Genomic DNA, 22,280 nt, shown 5'->3' with positions numbered 1-22,280 from the left:
GACTTGTTCTATGTCATTTTAAATTGTGTAACAAATTGCATTTCATTTAGATTCTCAAATCTATTTTTCTTTGCTTACAGCTCTTTGTGTCTTTCACCTAAGAGAATAATGTTGATAGAAGTTCATCAGGAAGAAACACTGCTCTGACTTTAGCTGCTGCATTTTACAGTTACATCAAAGACAGCAAACAAGTCTTACACTTCCAGACTACAGGTAGAGATGTGGATTTTAAAAAAATGATGTATAAAAATACCTCTATCTCATTTATAAGATGTGCTTGTGAATACCCAGGGAGACACTGAAACAAGCCATAGAAACGTCAGACAAACTCATAATATTCCATCCTGGTTTGTAACAAAAGATGGATGTTATAAATGTATAATTTTTAACTTGAATTACATTTACAAGACTAAACAAAGTTTCTCATGTGAGTGTATAAAAATATACTCTTAGAAATAAGGTATTTTAGTATTGTTAGTGTTTTTAATTTTTTCTTTAAAAACTAAAGCCTATGAAGTAGTACTATATGTATAAGTTTTCCATTAATGGGTAATAAAAAATAATGCTCCTCTAAATATTCATTTTCTTAGCTTTTTGACACACATTATATATAATTAATAAGGTGAAATTCAAAACAATTAAAGTAGCAATGTTACCAAATCATCAGAGAATTGCATACACACAGTATATTCCTCTGAGAGCTGATAATTTTGTGATTAACTGAAACTGACATGTTTAGAACTTTCACATTTTAATCAGTGATTTCTCATCAGTATTTCTTCTTTAATATATTTATTTTTATTTATTTGGGTACACTATATCTGTCTTCAGACATACCAGAAGAGGGCATCAAATCCCATCACATATGGTTGTGAGCCACCATGTGGTTGCTGAGAATTGAACTCAGTACCTCTACAAGAGCAGTCAGTGCTCTTAACCACTGAGCTATCTCTCCATTCCCTTCTCCATAAGTATTTCTTTATGAAACCAGTGAGGAAGAGTAAACTTAATTTTAGAATAGGAATTATTGTCTTTCTTACTGAGCATGACACTATTTCACAGAGCCCAAGAGGTGCAGAAGTGACCTTTGACATTTCATGGAAAGTTGAGAAATCTTAAGAAATTCTCAAGGTCTCTTTTTTTCTTCTTCTAAAAGTATCTCTCATTGAATACAATAGCAAATGAGCATCACCTGGATTCTTTTCCTGAGCTATAAAGAATGTAGGTGAGATAGGTCAAAAGTCAGACAGGTCAATACCAGATGATAGTTATGTTCACGTTCCTTTTCACGTGCTTTTCTGTCTCCTGCAGCAAAGTAATGAAATGTGGCTGAGTGATCTAGAGTGGATGACAGAATCTCACACACATATACTGTGGGTCTCCCTGGTAAAGGTCACATGCGGTGTAAAGGTTCTGCCCCTCCCTTCTTGTTGCAGTGTGTTTTTAGGGAAGGATGTAATTTTAATATGGAAAGGCTGCAATGTGTGTCCCTACAAGGAGGAAGGCAAGGAAAACTCAGAAGGACTGACTTAGGCTTCCTGCAGAGTAGATTTACTTCGATTCTGAAGCCATGTTTCTGCATTTTCATGTTTGTGAGATACAGGAACAGACAAACTGTTTACTTTTTTGAGGAATCTTTCTTGGTGCAAAAGCAGACTTGCATATGGTAGACCACAGTTTGAGAGGTGGTACATATGTGTGTTGTCATCAATGAGACATTTGAAAAACAGTGAAAAAACAAAGCTGAAATGAAGAATTTGTGTTCATGACATTTCTAGCTCATGAGTAGATGTACATAGGCCCTCGAATCTACTTTCCTTTCCTAATTTTCTGTATTATTAACTGTCCTTAGCATTATTTTCACATGTAAAGATTTGAAGTAATTGTCAAACTCCATCATAAAACATTCCTGTTTGATGTATCCCCGATTTGCCTATGATGCTTTTTATAGTCAGAGAGTTCAGTATAGAATAGAAAGCAGTCAATGAGACTGTCATAGCACAGTAAGGGATGCCTCCTATGATATACCTACTCACATGCCTTCTATCAGTTTAAAGAGGTATGTTGTAATATTTGTACCAACAAAATATTCTCTGAAGTCTGAAATTTTCTATAAAAGTATTTAAGTTATCTGTCAGAAATAAAAATAGGAACCTATAGAGTCTAGCCAAAATTGATAACTAAATGTAAGAAATGATTTGTGTCACTCAAATTGAAAATGTGGGTAGAATATTGAAAGAATAACTATATTCATAAATAGAAAATGCCTATCATAAACATTTTCCATACTTATTTAAAGACAAAGAAGAAGGCACGAAGGCACTACCAATGCAGCAATTAGCATATCTGGATTTATTCTGGACATCAAGAGACATGCTTGTGCTCCTTTTCTGACGAGATAAGAATTCATTTATTCAATATGTGGGTTTCCTACCTCAAATGTTAAGACATTAAAATTGTATTTGTATGCATAGTAGAATATGTCTTTATTTGAAGCAGCACACACATTTTATGACAACATGTATATCAACTTATTTTAAGTGAATTGTGATAAATACTAAAAAGAAGCTGTAAGTTTATACATGTTAAAAAGAAAGACTTCCTTATGGACAAAAATTGAATAGGCTTTCCAAAAGCTCTGGGTAACAGAACTCAGAATGTCTCTCTTCGCTCTGATTGTATACTCATGGAGCAATCTGAATGTAATTGGGTTTTCTGTAGATTTTGAAGGTGATATCAAGAATTATGGAATTATATGTTTGAGTTATCACAACTTCCTCTCTATTTTAAGTGGTATATAAACCTCATAAAATTGCTCAGGGAAACTGAGCAAATGAATGTGAGACTCTGATCACTTTGAGGCTCCAGGACTCAGTAACCTTTGTGCATTGCCAGACTGAGGACACATTATCACATCACTGAGACATGGCCTCCTCAGAACAGTCAGGGCTCCCATAGCTTTCCTCAGCAGCAGGCCCTAGATGGATGATCAAAATGGAGTATGCTGAGCTTGGGAGACAATGACATTTTCCTTCACTCTCTCTTCTCTATCATTCAGCGACTGACTTTCATGAGTTTTCTTGGCTCTTTCTTCCTGCTCCATGCTTTGATCTTAATTTAATTCATGGTCAGTTTGAAGGTATAAAACTTGTTTACATTTATGATAATACAGTTCAACAGATATTCACTAGGCTCTTACTGAGTTTCAGAGAAGTTAGTTAATGTAAATTAGATTTTTCTAAGCCGTAAACAATTTCATAACTAGAGTATGAATTGATTTGTGACTTTATATTAAAAAATATTTGAAGATGCCCTCTATCATAAAACAAAACAAATTTGCTTAATAGCAAATGCTTAGCCTGTTCAAAAGGAAACTCATTTGAAACAAGTTGGCATTGTTGTACATGTATATATATATACAAGAACACATTCACACATGATTATACACATTTATAAACATACACATGCATGCACATACATGTCCACACATTATAAACTTACACACATACACAAACACAGCTGCTTTCTTCACTGAAATGCTAACACTTTTCTATTACTCTGAATCGTTTTAATTCTCTAATCTATGTCATTAGAATCTATTTTATTACTGTACCCTGCTGCATTTTCATGTCTATTCTAACCAGTTTTTAGTATATTTTGTAAAACCTGCAGAATCAAGAAGTAAAGTTACACCTCTCTGCCTCCTTCACACATTATTTCCCTTCTATTCTGTGAGGACTGCTGTGGTTTCATGACTTAAAAAAAATACTTCTAATAAAGCTTGTTTTATAATCCGACAATTAGTTAAGTGTTTTACCTTTATTTCTCTTCACACATCAGCAATCCATTTCAGGTTACCTGACAAGAAGCACAGGTTTGCATTTTGAAAATGCTGTGGTTTATAAAAATTCTCTGACACTGGAACTAAAAAAAAAGGACAGCTTTCCTTTCTATGGTGCTATGAAGAGTTGTTATATAAACATTAATTATCTCACAAAATGATAAGGTATAGGAATTAGACTACTTGAATTATGTTGAAAACATTGATATTTTAAATCAAATTGAAGAATTACGTAGCATCACACATGAATCAGTACAGCCATGATTACTTAGATTACATTGGTTGTCAGTGATGTACTTCAAGAGGGACCCAGATAACTCCCTGAATATCATGTTCTGGTTTTTTTTTTTTGTTTCTTGTTCTTTTTTTTTGTTCACATCATGAAGCTATATTTTATATAAAATATTCAGGGTGACTTGAACATAGACTAATTGACAGATGTACTCCCCCACTTCTTGGGATCAATCATGTGTCAACACAAGCAGGTGCATGTGATATGAATCTAAGATAGGCATGAAGAGACTCTTTCCTCATTATTTTCCGTTCCATGTTTTCTATTGTTTTATTTTAAAAGCTTTCCTAGCCAATATACTATTTGCTACTGCTTAAAATTGTGCCCTTAAGCAGATAGCAAATGAGGAACAATTCTGATGGAAAACATTTAAAATAAAGCTGTCTTCAATAAGCATTTCAGCAAATCACCAGAACACAAGTGATTTTCCTATGTTAAAACATAGCACCATAATTGATGGATTACCAAAAATAAAATGTCGTCTGGTTTTTCTATACAGTCAGAACAACGTGAGAACCTTACTCACAAAAGTAGTCCTGAGTCCTGAGTACAGGATACAGACGTCAACCTAGATACAGACTGACGTCATCACATTCTGAATTTTATTATCTATTTATTCACAGTTACTCATTTTCACTAGTGACTCATCAAAAGATGCATCCTGACTGAACAGATTATATAGATTGGTGATAGTAATCTTCTGCCATTTTGTGCCCATCAGTAAGGAAATAAAATTCCCAGAGGCTCTTTTGGTGTGAGCCATGCTTTATAGCCACAAAATACAACATTCAGAATATTCTTATTTATATAATATTTTAATGTCTGTAAATGTTGTGGAAGTTCCTATTAGAAAATTCACAGGGCTATGTATATGAGCAAGGCCTTCATTTCCATGTAGCCATTTCACTAGGTGTTCATTCACTCATTCATTCATTATGTGATGGATGGTGTCTCTTTATGTTTCAGCCCTTGGTACAGTGCTGGAAATTTATGAATTATCAAAATAAATAAGGTTTGCCGTTATACTGCTTTTAGCCATTACTCGTTCAAACACAATTATAGATTCCCTATTAACACTCAGAACGAATGAACTACTTCTTGAGTTTATAGCTTTTTAATAGACAACCTTCTCAAAGGTCATGTAACATAACAGGCAATACAGATAATTACCAAATTGCTTATAATAAGTGCCAAGCATATTTATAATTACTTTACTGTCACTGAATATATCAAAAGAAGTTTTCAGTAACTCAGATTCATCTTTTACCTGGATGCTTGATTCTGGATGCTTGGGACTGTCCTCCTTCTCCCTTCCCGGGGAAAATTTCTCTCTAGCACTTGAAATCTAGCCTTGTGGTTTAGCTTTACTATGACCAGGGCAATGATGCTGAAATGATGTTCGATGAGCTCCGAATTTTAGGAGTCAAAAACTTGTTTATGTCAAGTTCTTCCTCTTGGAGCACTGTCGGTACTAATGTAGTAAAAACTCACAACAGAAACCAACTTGGTGATGAATTCCAGACTCCTGACTTTAGTTCATCTACCAGTTTACTCTCAGCTAACCTCGACGTAGGCACCAACTTATTCTTGCTTCAAGAAACTGTTTGCTGTAGGTGGTATAGTGTGTAAATACAAATAAAAGAAGTGTAAATGTGATAGATGGCAGATACTGTGAGGACAGCCTGTATTAACATCAGAAAAGCTTCTGTAAGATCCACCTCTATCTGTCCTAGAGTACAGAGTTTTGCAAAATTACTATGACATGATGTAGAGGTAGAAAAAAATAAACATAGTATGCAAGATGCTATAGTTCCAGCGAAGGAAATATATTTTTCCCACTAATAACTATAAGCACAAAGGCCATGTGGCAGAAAGGAACAAACTTCTAAAGTCAAGTAGAGGAAGCCTTGCATGGTGGGAATATAGTGATATTGCAATGAGAGATAAGGGCATATTGGCAGGCCAGGGACAGATATGAGAGCTATATCACAGTTTCTTGTGGAGGACATGGTTAGTAGCAGTGCCTGGAGGTGTGTGTGTGGGGGGGGTACCACACTGAGCAGGTTTGCTTCTTTATAATGTTGTCTTTTTTTTTTTTTCTGAAGTCAAACTTTACACTTGCTTTGTATTACTGCTGCATAAGCTTTCTGCAGAAACAGCAAAGGTGCCCCCTAAGCTAGTAGTCACACTGCTGCTTAAAGTCATTACTAGAGTTTTACAGAGAAACCTTCAGTTATACAAAGTCTCTAAAACAAACCTGATAATGAACATTAGTTAGAGAGGTGAGCTTTGGGTACATTTGTCTCTCAGAGGAACAATTAAACCATCACATGAGCTATGATTCTGTAGTTAAAAATATTAATGAACCCAGGCAAAGAATAAGGCTGTACAATCCTGATAGCTGCTATTCTGTGTGGTCATCAACTCCACCAAGTCAACATAGCAAAAAAAATCTTGGGTTGATGAAATGTTTCAGATTCTATTTTTATTCCACGTAAAAGACATGTCTGATGGAAACTGTCTTTGCATTGTTTTCAGTAGGATCAATTCTAGTGGGAGAATAATTTTGCTCTTGCCTAAACTAAAAATAGTAGTATTGGAATTAGCAATCCTCTATCTCTCCCACTCTTTACCAGTTTCACAATAAAAATAAATAAATAAAAAGACTTTTAAAGTGACCCAAATAAAGATGCATTTTAGGGAGATTGTTATTTTAAGCAATAAGCTCTTAAAACAGGACAAGTGGATAAAACTTAAAGACAGACAAAGAAGAACAATTCAGAATTCTTTTAGTTATATTCAATTGTCACAATAGAGTAATTTTCTCTCATCCTCCATAAATCTATCATTTTTGCTAATACTTATGTAAAATCATTTTCATTGTAGCACATAATATATATTAATAAGCTACTAGACTTTTCCTAATATTCTACTTTCCTTTCCACTTTAGATTTAACAATCATATAATAATCACTGCTCTGCTTGGGAATGAATCATATGTAATCGTGAGGAAGTAGCTGTGAGCGAGATGCCGCCCATGAGAGATTTAATCATAGGAAATGGCTGACTTTTTATTTCCAACAACCATCTGCACTCATGGTAAATCAGGTGCTAATGAAGCCCAGACCCATACTGCACAGGAGCATAAATCTTAAGAACCAAAAGTCATGGAGCAACAGACCTCAGAAAACAGAATTTTCTAAGGAAATGTACTAGGATTATCATATAGAAGGTCACCATCTGCAAATGTGTCATACAAATGAATAAATTTGGTAGTTATAATGGCACATTATGACAGTGGCTGTAAACATCAAATCTTTACATTACTTTGGAAGCTCATCGCTTTCAAATATTATGATCATTTACGGTTTCATGTCAACTTTTAGACAGGCAACATCTTGAGGGTAAGCACTCTTCAAGCCAGTGTATTTTTACATGTTGCACAGTGCACTGCAATTATATCCACTCATTTCTTGCAGCATAATAATGAGAATAATGTTTTATTAGTGCATCCCACTTTTAAAGCAATAAATAGCTGCAGAATTCATTTCTTTCCCTCAGAAGTTCAACAAGCTACATACCTCTTGGAAAGAATTGGTACCAGACAGTGAATTTGACTCGAGTACTGTCTCCTGAGATTCAAACAATACAACAGGGTCTTTTCAGAGGCTTGTCTCTTAGTCATGGAAATCTTTCTTTTTATGCATTTCTCAGTTATAATCAGAATGATACATACAATAGTGATTACATAAAAGCAGGGAGAAATGTTAAGGCCTCAAAAATATGATGGTACGTCAAACCTTATGTATCTAAAACAAACGAGAAAATATCTACCAATCTCTACATTCTAGTGCAAAAGCTTTATCTATATTTGTCATTATTAATGATTACATTGTTAGCCATTTTCAAATAACACAAAAGCAAGGGCTTAAAATGATAGAGAAAACTGGACATGTGGTTCCTTTCAGAACACTTAAACTAGCCTTAAATCCACAGTTTCTACCCCAGCTTTCCTTGGCCCCATTTTCTCCATTTATTTACATGTATATAGCAATCCCAGAAGAGTCCCCTGAAGTTTTTATTTCCTCTCACATTTGTAAAGAAGACACTAAAATGTAATGCAGTTTCTGGGGTTGATTAGTCTATAACCAGCCTAAGGACTTCCATGTCATAGGGACCTTGAGGAAAACATATCCACGGATCATAGATACAGAGTGAATTTGAGGAGAGGTGTCATTCTTTCTTATATCCACACATGACTTCTAAACACAGGGTTATATTTCAATTCCAGGAGTCAGACCGTTTTGAAATCTATTTTACACCAAGGACTATGTAAATTTAGGTTAAAGTCCTGTTTTAGTGAACTCACAAAATTAGGTAGAGCTTGACAATGGTCATAGACAACAGATCCTATGCATCATATATCCAGGTCACTGGCTTGACTTTTATTTTCTATTCAAAGGTATATAATATCCAGCTAGGTGTGGTTTCAAAGAATTGTAATCCCAGCATTTGTGAGGCTAAAGATTTCAGGTTCAACCTAAGCTACATAACAAGATTAGGTCTTTAAAAATACAAAATAGAATAGATTTGTTGCACACACAGGGAAACTCAATACTTGGGAGATGGAGAGAAGAGGGGAGCAATTCAAGTTCATCCTTAGATACAGAGAGAATTTGAAGTCATTGGCTTAACAAAATAAAAAAGCAACAAAACCAAAACAAACCAACAAGAACAACAACAAGTAAATGGAGGGAACCCTAACACAGAGCACATACTTGAATCCAGAGTTTATCATTTTAGGGATTTTAAGGTTACAAATACAATAGTTCAATTTATAGATATGTATCTCTCTCCACATATATTTGTATATGTGTGCCCCCCCCGTGTATGTGTGTGTGTGTGTGTGTGTGTGTGTGTAACATCCAGGTTAAAACAACATGATGATTATTACCTCCATTTAAAAGGTGCAAGACAGTCTAATATTACTAACTATCCTTCTGGATGTATTCAAAGAATGCTCTTCAGTCCTTATAAGAACCTTACTTACATGAGATGAGTGTGTTTAACAATTAACAGCTGCTGAGTCCATCCTTCTGACTCAAGCAAATAAATATTGACATTTGTCCTGCAAGGATGAAGCAAAGCACAGCAAGTAGAGTGATCAATTGTATATGTGTTCTATAGCATTTATTTTCCCGTTTAGTGATTTTTTTTCCTCTTTCATTTATTTAAGTGCATGGTGAAGAATTGACAAGTCTTTATTTCATCATTTAAATTATTTTTCTTTGAGCCAAATACATTTTTATTTTAAATTCACTCAGACGACATCACTTGTGTTTTTAGGAACCTGATAATGGTATATTTTGGACATTTTAATATAAGAAATTAAGTTGAATTCTAGTCAAAAATTAACAATCTTTTTGTTTTCTTTAAAGATTTCTTCTGTGAAAGAACATGCTTTCATTTGCATAACTTACTGTGTTAAAGACTGTAGAAAATTCCTTGAAACCCAACTGCGAAGGAAGTTCGCAATTTGTCATATAGCTTTAAATACAAGTACATGGCTCCATGTAGCAGATGAGTTAAAGAAAACCTGCCAAAAGTTTGTCACCCCAAGCCACAATATCATTAGGCCCTTGTTTTGCTTGTTTGGTGTTATTTTTGCTTTAACGGCAGACCTATATAATAGGACTCGCTATGAATAATGGTGATTTCTCAGAGGAATTCACAGTTTATAAACATAAATTAGGTTCATATTTACTTATCTATTATTCTTTTCCACATTGTTTTAGGGGGTACATGTTGAACTTAGAAAGCATTAATAGTATAGCTGGTTATTTTTTCCCAAAATAATGTCTTCTAGTAGCATGTGTCCAACTAAATGCATTGAATATGCCCACTTATTTCCCAACATCCATTGTTTTTTTAAAAAGTCACTACCATTTCCTTCCTTCATAACTTCATCAGTGCAATTGGAAAAATTTCCCATCTGGAGTAGAATTTTATTTCTTGGTCCTTTTCCGATAGGGACAGAGCTTCACCTCATTCTTATTATATAAAATAGCATCCACTGTGATGGTATCACTTCCAAATAGAAACATTTAGCTGTTACAGTGAGATGCTTCAGAACCATTTTTCTTTTTTGTATTGAGTGGCAAAGTTCAGGAAGTGGCCTCACTGTTTCCCTGAACTTTTGATGCAACATCACAGACAAAACTGGAGAAGCCCTGTGAAGAGCATGATGCAAGAAGGTCCTTGGAAGATCTGAGTCACTGCCCTTCCATTGCCTCAGCATAACACTTCTTGTGGTCAAAAGGATCACTAACCCACATGCCCAAATACTTATTTGCATATGGATCAATTTTGCTTCTTCAAATTTTTTGAACAAGCAGTAGCATTAAATGAAACTGATTTAAATTTACAATTATAAGTATATACATTTTGAAAATTGTTTTTCCAAAGCATTCTATAGAGCGAGTTCATTTCCCCAAATTAAGTTTCAGTTTATTTGTTAAAGTGCCAGTGTTACTGAAACTCCTGCTGCAGAGGCTTCATCACGCTTTGGCTAGTGGGAAAACGCAGTTCATTTACAGCATGGGAAGAAAGGCAAGGCTGCAGCACATTGCTTACCCAGTGTTGTTTGCATGATCCACTTTCTTCTCCATATCTTATCAATGTCAGAGGTACTTTGAGCATAGTGTGAGCTGTGAGGTTATCAGGATAGGCTGACTTACTTTACACGGTGGTGGAAAAGTGCTGTGGTTATTTTAAAGTCTTTTCCCCTTGGGTTCTTGCTTTTCTTTGCAGAAATTCTTGCCCAAACTATGATCTACTTCGCACCCTTCAACGGGGACGTCTTAGCTATAGTTACTTAATGCGGTGAAGTGCAGAGCCACCAAACCTGGAAATCTTAGTCTGTAACCCATTTTATCCACTGACATCCTTTTGTCCTTCTGAAGGATCTCAGAAAGGTCCACAGTTTGTATTTCCCATGCAATTGATCCTACATCTAGCTTGCAGGGATCTTGTGTGATCCAGTTAAACTCAGAACCAAATGTTCTCGAACTAAAGACCTCCATTGTCAATAACGTTTCATTCTTGATTATACTCAGTGGTGGCCTACACAGTAATATACAAGTCAATGGGCACATATTAACAATTCCAGGCAAACACTTTAGAATTTTTTCTTTGATTTTTATTTAAGGGAGGTTAACAAGAAATGATCCCATGAGAAGGTTGGAGTTAGTTGATATGAGGTTCCCAACAGATATACAGTAGAGGACTGCCAGGTCTGGGTTCAGTCAGAGAAGATGAACCTAACCCTCAAGAGACTGGAGGCCTTAGAGAGTTTAGAGGTCTGTTGGGGGAGGGGTATGGGGACATGCTTGTGGAGACACAGGTGTCAGGGAGTAGATATGGAATGTGGGACAGGTAAACTGGTAGGGGAATAAAATCTGGAGTATTAAAAAAAGGAAAATTAATGATAATGATGATGATGATGATGATAATAATAATATAATAATAATAATAATAAAGAGAAGGCTGGAGTTGTGTCAGCATGTCTTCCTGAAAAGACTAATTAAAAAATAAAACCCTTTCGATCTCCAAGAATTGGAAGGGTGCTCTCTTGGTAATGCTGGTGTGGCAGCCTACTTTCTCAGTTCTTAAACTGGCTTTGTAATAACAACTACAAATTGAAATTTGTTCCACCTAAACTGCCATTATACTAATATATCTCAAATAGAAACTAACTCTTGTCAACTCCATCTGACCCCCACACCCACGACTTTCCTCCACCCATCCTGATTAAAATTCTTCAGGGACTTTATATGAATTTAGAATACAGTCTAATTAAACCTATAGAGTCCTTCATGATCTATTATATTCGGCCCGTCTTAACAAGTGTTATGTAATATGATGTAGCCACATAGGACTTCTTTAATTTGTCCTATGTGAACTATCTTTCTTCACTCTATCTCCACACTGTTGGACTTTATACTTTTTTTATTGTGAGGGTCTTTCCTGTGTATCCTTGGATGCTTAAAAGCATAATTGGACTTCAACAAAAGACACTGGTGGCAAATAGGCCTTGTTATGACAATCAAATATTTCCAAATAGCCAATGAAGAAGAGGCAATTTGTCCCTCTATTGTATCTTATAGATTTTACAAGTTCCTTTTCCTTACCCTTCTTTGTATGTCCCAAGCTATCCTCAGCCCTACGGCACTTCTAGAACAAAGCCAGCTCTTGTGACGGGACACCTTTTATTTCTTTTTCAATCTTTATCTTTCTTTTCTCCAAAAGAGAAGTGCAGTTTGGGCCACACTGGTCCAAGGTACTTGTCACATACCAGATCAGAACATCAAAATGAGGTTTATGATAATACAGATGAAGGCTGAGGAAAATCTAAAACTTCAGACTGTGGAATAATGTGCTCACAGGATCTATAGACTTGAGTGAATGTGAGTATGGAGTGTATGTTCTGAACGTGTTCTATGTGACTTCCTGAAATGATACATTTAGTCTTTAAAAAATATGGAGCTAAAGAGATCTGCAACCCTGTAGGTGCAACAATATTATGAACTAACCAGTTCCCCAGAGCTCTTGACTCTAGCTGCATATGTATCAAAAGATGGCCTAGTCGGCCATCACTGAAAAGAGAGGCCCATTGGACATGCAAACTTTATATGCACCAGTACAGGGGAATGCCAGGGCCAAAAAGTGGGAATGGGTGGGTAGGGGAATGGGGGGGGGGTGATGGGGGACTTTTGGAATAGTACTGGAAATGTAATTGAGGAAAATACGTAATAAAAAATTATTTACACACTAAGCATATCTCTATGTTGCAAAGGAGAAAGCTGTAACATTGAGTGTCCATTGCAAGTTCACAGTAGTTCACAGTCAGGTTCTAACTTCATTGTCAATGGGCAGAAAGAGATAGGAAGGCCCTGAGACTGTGAATAGAGGTAGACATCTAGTCTATTTTCAATACACTTTCATCCTTCTTGTCTCAAAAATAATAAAAATATGTGTATATTCTCATCATTAAAATAATCCTATATCAGATAAAAATTTTCCTAGATTCCTCCTCAAAATTAGCAAAGCTACTAACTGCAATTTTTCACTTTAAATTAAACCATAGAAATAATTTTCTTTTCTCCCTAAACCCATTAAGAGTCCAATGCTTTATAGCAGAGATGACACTGAATGATTTGCAAATTAATGAGAGCACTGTGACTAGTTTTACATTTCAGAGAGAGACCTGAATTGAAATGGAAACTTATAAAATGCCAGCTTTTCCAAACCAGTCTCTTTCTTCAGCACATGTTCCTTATTTCAATAGGAAACCCAGTTAGAGTCAATTTATGTGCGCAGTGGCTTAAGTTACTCTTTTCAGGTTGATTGGGGATATTTTAATATTTCTACAAAGGCAGGTTAGTGAGCACAATTTTTTGTTTGATTGTTTGTTTGTTTTTGCTTTGTTTGTTTTGGGGGACAGGGTCTTAAATTACAGCTATGTCTGTGGTATAACTCACTTTGTAGACCAGGCTAGCCTTGAATTCATACAGATCTGCATGCCTACTCAAGTGCTGGGATTAAAGGAATGTGCTATCAAGTTGACAGGAATGAAAGCACACAAATAAAAGCTTTATTCTAATAGGCATTTAGATGATTCCTATAAATGATCAAATTTAGAATTAGGTTTTCTTTTCTGTTTTTTTTCTTTTATATTGTTTATCTACTATTTATTTATTTAATTTTGTTCTTATTTGTATGAGACCCTTTACTAGCTCCCAAACCCAGGAGAAAGTTTTCCAAGAGACCCAAAATGGCAAAACTACTTAGCAAACTTAGTAACTTCAGTTTCTGAGATATTTAAGCTCAATAGCATGGGCAGTTCATGGGCTCAAGTACTATAATGGTATACCACACAGATTACAGGTTAAAGGCTCTGGATCCTAAACACCCCTAACTTGGAGGTCATTTTATCTCATTATACTGTTAGCTTTTATTCAAGGGATTTCATCTTTGACCCATCCTGTAAAACTGTTTCCTGATTAGGTGTTTCAAAGCAAATGTAACAAGAATAAGGCCTTGCAGCTAGGCAGCCAAATGTACCTTTTATAAATCTAGCTCTAAACTTGAAGAGAACTCTAACAATGGCCTCATTAACTTAGCAATCACTCAATGTCACAGCGATTATAATGTACTAAGCTGTTAAAAGAGGAAGAAAAAGGAAAATTGTTTTAATCCCATGATTTAATTTAAAATGAAAATGAAAGATTGCATTGCAGGTAGTCTTACTATACTCTTTTGGATTGCACTATGATTTAAATCTTTCTTTAAATCTCTCTGGGCTTATGCTTTTGTCTTTGTTTTAAAACTACTGAATGCACATTCTCATCTTTATAGGGCATGTACCAGTACACTTGAAAAATTGAAAATGGTAAAAAAAAAATTATTCTGATAGTTTAGTAAAAAATATACCCCCAAATGAGAGCTACCAAAATAGTAAAAGTCAAACCAATAACCATAGGCAGAATCCCACCTTTCTGGGAAAAATGAGATGTCTGCCTCTGTCCCTAAGGCCCACATCATCTATCCTTCTGAGGTCACCTGAGAGTCTTATTAAATCCCACCTTTACATCTGCAATGAATGTGTCATTTTTTCCTTGACTCCTTCTCAGCTTTGTCTTGAGATCAGCCATTAAAGGACCCACAAAGGCCCTTTTTTGACAATATAATTTTATTTCTTCCTTAGTGTGCGTCTTCTATAATGTCCTGAGATTTTTGTCTCTCCCATGCTCAGTTCATAGAAGAAAGACCCCATCACCCTTTGATTTTCAAGTGCAGTTGGAATATTTCAGTTCTTGTCTCAAACACTCTTGAGACTTTTTAGACTATATAGGCAACACCACCCAACCTGTTTGGGACCATTCAGATAATTGACTTCTAGAAAGGCTCAGCACAAGGGCAAACAAGGGAATTGAACTCTAGGTTTCAAGATTCTCTTTCTACCCTGTGAATTTTGATGGAGAAATAATCTGGACATTGATTTAAAAGTTCCTTAAGTCCCAGGAGAAGAGAAAATGACATTCTGATTTATTTGCCCAAATAAACAGAGAAAAAAGAGAAAGGTTACTTTTTTACTTTTGAATATTCACTTTTATGTTTGGCACATATACCACAATTACATAAGATACTAACTTTAGGGAGACAGAGATAAAACACATGCTGAAATTCTCTGTACAATCTTGGTAAATTTTCTGTGATTCTAAAATTATTACAAAATAAAATTGTCTTGAAAAACTTATTGAATGTTGGAATGTTGAAATCCAATGATTTCAAATGTCATTTTTATTCTAGACAATGACATAGGAAATATTTGTGTAGGACTAAAAACTGTTTAAAGTCTTATCTATCCTTCATTAGAGACTAATATCACATAAGGAATCCACATTTCTGAATAAAACACCCATGTTTATTTGGCGAGGTGTATAACATGTGTATTGAAAATACAAACCTCAGAAGTCATAAAAAAGTAACTTGTTGTAGGTAAATATCTCATTTTCTTGAGGCCCTTTTTACTTGATTTTTATGCAAATAGAATTAAGACAGAAAACAATCATTTTTTCTTTTGTCCATTATAAATATGTACAATTTAATTAAGTAGGTGGCTATTAACAAATCTGATCTGAAAGGATAGGATGAAATTTTGACTAAAAATGCAATAGATTGCAACAAGATTATGATAAATGTCAAATAATGAAAATAATTTTTTCCAATTTTTAATCAACATCCTTCTCTAGAGCTACGTTGCATATGTTCTTTTAAGACTTTCCCCATAACACTAAACTTCTTTTCCAAATTTGTTATTTACATGTCAGATTCATTTCTCTGGCTTAATTTTCTTGTCTCATTATGCTGAATTCAGCAAGTGTTTGTTTTGAAACCCTCTTTAAATAAGAGCCTCTATTTCTTTTCTTCACCTGGAAGCTCTTAACCATATATAAAATTATTTTTTGTTGAACCAACTTTACTGTTCACGCACTATCACTATTAGCAGTTTTATGATGAAATCTATCATTAGGTAGGTTAAAAGAATTATGAAGGGTCTACCTAACTTTCACTTTTTTGCTTGTTCTTGAGAAATTTGGTAATTCAAAGAATGAGCAAACAGAATAGAAGAATATTTTGATTGTTGTCAAATGATCCTCTACTTCATGATTTCAGAAGGCTTTAAATGGCTGTTTTTAATCTAATAATTCTTCTTAATTTATATCACACCTTTGCTTTAATAACTGTGAAGCCCATCTTAAGAGCTGATTGAAGGTGAAGAGTTATAAGCTCTGGCTACATGTGGTTCTGTCTTCAAATGCTAGATGACATATTACTCTTAATATACTTAGCTATGTGCAAAGCTCACATAAAACTACATTTAATGATTCAAAGACTGTCCATACTTGAAAGAATTTTAAATAGATTTTCAATGTATAAATACCTCTTTTTACTTCCATTTACTTCATTGAAATTTCAATGAAGAAATGTACACGAAAAGCAATGCAATCAGTGGCTTGTATAAATAAAATGGCATGATTCTCAACTTTGTTATAAATACTAATAATGGGGTGCCACAGAATACAGAAAACCCTACTGGTTATTGATGCTACAGGCTTGTGAGATTGCTTCTACTCTTGGACTTGCCTTTGCTTATTGTACTAGAAGTGGGGTTTTGTAATTTATATAAATCACTGAACTATGGAATATTATGCCTAGTGATTATAGTGTAGTTGTGACTACCTTCTTAACTTAAAATATTGTGGAATTACAAAAAAAAAAAGAAAGAAAGAAAGAAAGAAAGAAAGAAAGAAAGAAAGAAAGAAAGAAAGAAATTCAAGCTAGTCCTTGTAAACTAAGATACATGGGAGGCTGTAGTGTCAAGATCTCAAGTTCAGACAAGTTCATCTAGACTTTTGACTTATGAAAATTGATATAAGTATCCATATAGGTTTATATGGGTTCAACTTGATAAGCTGCTTATTGTCAGCGATTGCTACCAGTTTTCACTAGATAATAAAAACAAGGTAATAAATTTAACACACACACATACATCCCAAACTCACTGATGTGTTCATCTTTCCACTTAGTTTATGTTTTATTTTTTACGTTTATTTTTTATTACATGTTTGTACAAAAGAGAAATGACATGCATTGTAAATAACATGTCTTAAATGATAAGATTAAAGGCCATATGCCATTAGGTTCTTGATTTTCTACCTCAGAAAAGAAGTGCATCCCATTTTAGTTAGTGGTTCTCTGCATGAGCCAGACGCTTACCCTCTTGTGACTTTGTTCTGAAAATTCATTCAGTTTTCTCTCTCTCTCTCTCTCTCTCTCTCTCTCTCTGTCTCTCTCTCTCTCCCCTCAGCATTAATTCTTCTTCCTCATTTCAAGAATACAGGCTTTATTATCTCTGTGGTCTTCAACTTTCCAGACTATTATACAGGTAACATGCAACCTATATTTCTCTGACTAGATTGGTCTCTGGCTACTTCTAGAGCAAAGACAACTTGATTCCGTGTGGCAGATGGTATACTGTGTATACCATCAGTAGCATGTGTGTGGTCACAAACTACTCTATAATGGTATATACAGATCTGGAAGCCCTGTGGTTGACAGGAAAAGCTCTTAGAAAAGTCTATATTTAGTAGCAGGTTGGGGAAAAGAGGATGGGGGCTCAGGCTCCTTCTCTTTATACATCCATCATCAGGTAAGATCTCTGCACTGGAATTTGGTCCCCATGTTGTTCTATGATCATTTCTGATAGCTCTATTTAAAAGACATGATATGAATATATTTCAGTCTTAGAATTTTTAGTACCTCCATTTGTACTTTTATGTTAGAACTCAGCTGTAACTCTAAGGACAACTCAAGTAGCTAAGACTTACTTACTACATGCCTGCAATCAGAGGCCATGTGGAGAGCTTGGTATGTACTCTGATATTCAATTCAGAGGGCAATGCTTTGGAATATGAACAGCTTTTATATACATTTTATACATGAGAAAATAGAATCTTAGAAGTAGAATTTTTTTCCAACCAATTCTTCATTTAGATTTAATAGTAATCCTTTCTGTCACTGTCAGAATGAAAGTTTCCCCCGTTTCTCCTGTTTTTAAGGTATGCTTTAATAACAAAAGATGTTTTACTGATTGAATTTAGACTAGGATCATGGTAAAGATTTTTGTCCCATTTCTCGATTCTACCCGTGTTTAAAGTATAACAGCATTCAAACACAGCAACCCAGGATGCTGGTTCTTTATTTTTTAACCTTTTGGAAATAAGGCAGTCATTTTAATATGTCAGAATTCCTTCTTTCAGTTCCCAGGGTATGAATTTCCTATAGATTCAGAAGAGCCATCATCCCTTTACATTTTATGGATACAATTCAGTTTTACGAATGCAATTCAGGTTTATCCCAGTTCTCACCTCTGTTAGTCTACTAGTGCTTGCATGATGGCTGCTGGTAAGAAAGATGAGGACTGAATGCAGGTGTTACAGGAAAGAGCATCCCTAGGGGTGAGATTGTGTATGATTCTTGACTTTCTTGCCCATAATTAGTAGGGTCCTTGTGCACAGATATATAGAAGGTGACATTCTTTTTCCTAAAAAGATTTTTTTACCAACACATGACAGAGAGGAAGACATCTTTTAATTTAATCATTTTTATTTCTCTTTGCATTTACTATTATCTATTTATGGTAGTGTAGTAGCTACCATATGTTCCTAAAGGCTCATGGATTGGTGATTTGTCTCCTGCTTGCATCCACTTGGCATGCTGAGCATAGTGGATAATCATTACACCCTTATGGTTGAGGTCCTGAATAGGCCTCTGTGATTTCAAGCGATCTTCATCTGCTGGGTTTTCAGTGAGTAGGTTTGTTCGACTTTGTTCTCTTCAGAAACGCTCTCCAGAAGCCTAAAGGAATTAGGTCTACTTGAAAATGGACCAGATCCTGGAAGTCAAAGACAGCACTTTCTTAAGATCGGTTGATTATCTCAGGAACTTTTTAGAGTGACAGATATCTGACGTGACCAGTACTCCATTCTCAATGATCCTTTTAAAATTTGTCTGTGAGCACAAATGTACACACTATGATATTTGTAGTTCATATACGCACATTAACATCCCAAAGTACAAGTGTAGTTTGTCTTATGGAAGGAAAAGCTTGGTATTTCTCATTGAAAAGTTTTAAGTGTTCTTGTTGTTAGTCGTGACGAGTCAGAAATGCATACCACTTTATTATGCAAAACAGAGCAACTCTGGAGAAATTAAAGATTTAGAGACCCTTCCTCCAAAAGGAATATATATGAAATAAAGAATCAAAAAGCTTGAGATTTCACAACCTTGAGTCTCCCTCATATTTATAGATCCAGAAAAAACTAACAAGGTGTCCAGAAGGTAGAATAAAGACTTGCCTGATATGGAATTTGTGAGCCTTGACTTGGACAATATTTCCCTACTTTATTTCCTCAAGGAAATAAAAAATAGAATAAAAGTATGGTGACAGTGTCCTGTCCAGTGAAGACACTGGCCAGTGACATGGCTTGTTCTGATGGTTGGGGTACTTCCCAGAGGCATAAGTAGAGCTTTCTCTTTTATTGTGGCACAGCCTGCCGATAAAGTCCTGTAGTATGGGTGAGATTCAACAGTTTTAAAATCATGGTTCCTGTACATACTGCCTCTTTTCACTCTTGGAGAAGCTTTTAAGATCACAGAGTCCCCGAGTATCATTCTTGCTTATTCTTCCTTCTCTTCTAGAGGAAAATACTGCCTTGGCTATCCAAGGTGCACCAGGACCAGAAGCAATGCCTAAGGAAGATAAACTTTTACATGATCATCAAGTGTGGCTTGGGATCAGTTTCCAGTGCTTCAAAAGTTCATTTGGGATCACTTTTTTTCAAAGATAGAATATATTTCTAAATCATATTAGTTTAAACAAGTGAGAGTTTCACTTAGAAAAACAATTGTTTTCTCTGTATGACCATGGAATATGTTCTTTCACTGTGACATCCTAGTAATAGAGTAGTGATCCAGATTAAAAAAAGAATATCCAAAGAGCAAAATCGATGCCCCATTCTAACCAGGTTATCCAACTTCAATCATTCTCTGTGTCCCCCCACACACACACAAACAAACAAACAAACAAACAAACAAACAAAAAACCCAAACTTTGTATTTGTCTTCTCAGACATAACTTAGCCACATGGAAATGTGAAGTTCTGAAAGAGGCTGGGAGATGCATTTATCTTACTGCACTAAAATTAGGGTTCAAACTGTAAATAATCAGAAGAAAATAGCCTTGAGTGTGTCCTTTTGAAGAACCTGTTGATGGACAGATAAAAATTCATTTTCACATTGACTCTTTAAGAAAGCATGTGGTTTGTTTATGAGCACGTGGATGACATAGGTGGAAAGAGCAATGTGTATAAACTGTATATGACAACAGTCTTAGCAACAAAAATGTGTTCTGCAAACATCTGGCAGTTTTTCTAGGGAGAAAGCTCCAAATACTGCGAATGAATGCTACTGACTCTCATCACCATCATTCAAATAGAAGAAAACAGTCCATTTTGTTGAAAAAAAAAAACCACAACACAACAAAACTAAGGTCTAAAAAAAGCAAGGTAACAGAGATTTTTTTTTAATTTTTAATATTTTTATTACATATTTTCCTCAATTACATTTCCAATGCTATCCCAAAAGTCCCCCATAGCGCCCCCCACTTCCTTACCCACCCCTTCCCATTCTTTTGGCCCTGGCATTCCCCTATATTGGGGCATATAAAGTTTGCAAGTCCAATGGGCCTCTCTTTCCATTGATGGCCGACTAGGTCATCTTTTGATACATATGCAGCTAGAGACAAGAGCTCCGGGGTTCTGGTTAGTACATCATGTTGTTCCAACAATAGGGTTGCAGATCCCTTTAGCTCCTTGGGTACTTTCTCTAGCTTCTCCATTGGGAGCCCTGTGATACATCCAATAGCTGACTATGAACATCCACTCCTGTGTTTGCTAGGCCCCGGCATCGTCTCACAAGAGACAGCTATATTTGGGTCCTTTCAGCAAAATCTTGCTAGTGTATGCAATGGTGTCAGCGTTTAGAAGCTGATTATGGGATGGATCCCTGGATACGGCAGTCTCTAAATGGTCCATCCTTTCATCACAGCTATTTTAAAAACACTAACCACTGAATCTCTAAGACTGAGTGGACGGGACTTACTTGAACTTATTTGAACATATGAACTTTACTGTCTTTCAGAACCACTGTTCCACATGGAGTGTGGGAAATTTTCTCTTCTCTGCTGTAGGCCTGGAAGCCTGGGAGCGGATGAGGCAATATTGCATTTATAATCATTGTCTTAAGCTAGCGTTTTAAACCCAGCTCAGCTCCATAGTAACAGCTGTTGTTTTCTTTACTGGTGTATTTCACTTTCAGATATGATTTTCAAAAGATTTCTTCAAATTTCATACTTTTTCTTAGCAAGTATCTCTGTTTAAATTCCCAAGATAAGAAGAAAATGGTTCGTCTCACACCTCCTCCACACGTAGGGAAAATCTGGGCTGCTTGTGGCCTTTTGCCCTAATGTATGATGCCTGCATCAACTCTTATTCCCTTCTCATTTATCAAGCAGGAGGGACTGGTGGTGGTAAGGCAATCCTGACCACAGGAATCGTTGCACAAGCAGAGATTTTAGTCAAAAGAGTGGGTGAGACAGAATGAAAATTAGACCGCAGATGTAATTCCACTTTATACCTGGGATCATTGCTCCACTCCAGGTCTCCCCTTACATAGTCTGTCTCCCTATCTCTTCCTCCCCTTCTCCTCTGAGAGGGTGGAACCTTCTTCCCCCCAAGACCCTTGTGGGTATCCCTCTGGCACATCAAGCCTCTCAGGCCTAGATGCAATCTCTCCCACTGAGGTCAGACAAGGCAGCCCGGTTAGTGAAATGCAGCTCACAGATTATTTGTTGATGCTCCTGGTGTACAGAATTTCTGCCCAACTACTGCCAATGGCTTTTGCAGAACTCCAGCAACTGGGGTGTTAAATTTATCGACATGTACAGGTACACTGTCTCCCTGA

The 22,280-nt window shown here is 35.7% G+C and overlaps 1 protein-coding gene and 1 long non-coding RNA gene across 6 annotated transcripts in view; one reads left to right on the top strand and one right to left on the bottom strand.

Annotated features, from left to right (window-relative positions):
- Dgkb (diacylglycerol kinase beta) overlaps positions 1–22,280 on the bottom strand; it is a 757,709-nt gene that overhangs the window by 206,248 nt on the left and 529,181 nt on the right. The window lies entirely within an intron of this gene.
- The window catches only part of LOC110306669 (uncharacterized), a 100,155-nt gene that overhangs the window by 35,862 nt on the left and 42,013 nt on the right, over positions 1–22,280 (top strand). Inside the window, exon 2 of the long non-coding RNA XR_015045217.1 lies at positions 81–213. This is a non-coding gene — a long non-coding RNA (uncharacterized LOC110306669). The remainder of the gene's footprint in view (positions 1–80; positions 214–22,280) is intronic.

This window comes from Mus caroli, unplaced genomic scaffold (assembly GCF_978045245.1).
Source record: "Mus caroli unplaced genomic scaffold, Mus_caroli_1 scaffold_14, whole genome shotgun sequence".
Classification (NCBI taxonomy): Eukaryota; Metazoa; Chordata; class Mammalia; order Rodentia; family Muridae; genus Mus; species Mus caroli.
Note: the sequence above shows the minus strand (reverse complement) of the source record. Positions and strands in the feature narration are given on the sequence as shown.